Here is a 1,184-nt window from a genome sequence, read left to right as displayed (position 1 = left end):
TCTCAAAGGGATCTTCATCGCTTCTGAAAGAAGAACAACGAGAGGTAGAAGTAGAGCAGCGAGATGTGGAAGTAGAGGTTACCTCATTGTCAATGGCTATTAGGCATTGATTCTCTTCTTCCTCGGTGTATAAGCAGATGAGCCCCCTCTCATCCTCTGAGCTGCTGCTGCTTTCACTGGAGCTCGACGTCTCGAACTCCTCGATTGTTCTCTCGAGTTCCTCAGCAACAAGCGCCTTTCTGCGCAAATGTTTCTTTGTATCTCCTTTGAAGCCACTTTGTGCTGGCTTCTCTTTGGATTCCTCCTTTCTCCTGGAGTCCCTGCCTTCTTGGCCTTGATACTTGCTTACCTTAGGGTAAGGACAGTCAGCCTTGAAGTGCCCTGGTCTCCTGCAGTTGTAGCATAGACCTTGATCTTCTTCCTCCATTTTTCTGGATGTGTATTTCTCATTTTTCCTTCTTGAGGAGGAAGGTGAACTGGTACTGCTTTCCGGTGTCTTCTTCATGAACTTCCTGAATTTTCTTATGAAGAAAGCAAACTGTTCGTCAGATAAAAAATCAGTGGGACTAGAATCTGACCTTGAGGAGGTGGTTGGTTGGTCCGCAACCAGTGCCACATTCCGTCTGTCCACCACGTCCTCATCTCTTGGAAACATCTCAAATTCGAAGGCTTTGAGATCTCTGAATAGTTGGTCGGTTGTGGTGTTCTTCAAATCCCTGTGATCACGCATTGTGATCACCTTCATTTCCCACTCCTTGGTAAGGCCTCGTAAGACCTTCAGGTTTAGCTCCTTTTGTGGAATCTCCTTCTCGAGATCATTGATCTCTATTGATAGCTTCATGAAACGAGATTCCATGCTGTCGATGCTCTCCCCTGGCTTCATCTTGAAGTCCTCGAACTTCTTCATGGCCACGGTGAGCTTGTTCTCCTTCTCCTGTTCGTCACCTTCACCAATTAACATCAAAGTATCCCATACCTCTTTCGCCGTTTTGCACTTTCTTACTTTTGGGAAGATGGTTTCGTCTATAGCTCTGAAGAGAATATCCTTGGCAATGTTGTCCAAGTTGTTTCTCTTCCTATCATCACCTGTCCATTCTTCCCTAGGTTTGGGGACATACTTTGGTGTATCTCTGGTTTGCTCAGCAGCCGTGTTTACCATCATGATCTTGACTGGTCCAGATGTT

Source organism: Ipomoea triloba, chromosome 16, assembly GCF_003576645.1.
Source record: "Ipomoea triloba cultivar NCNSP0323 chromosome 16, ASM357664v1".
NCBI lineage: Eukaryota > Viridiplantae > Streptophyta > Magnoliopsida > Solanales > Convolvulaceae > Ipomoea > Ipomoea triloba.
This window is presented reverse-complemented; position numbering follows the sequence as displayed.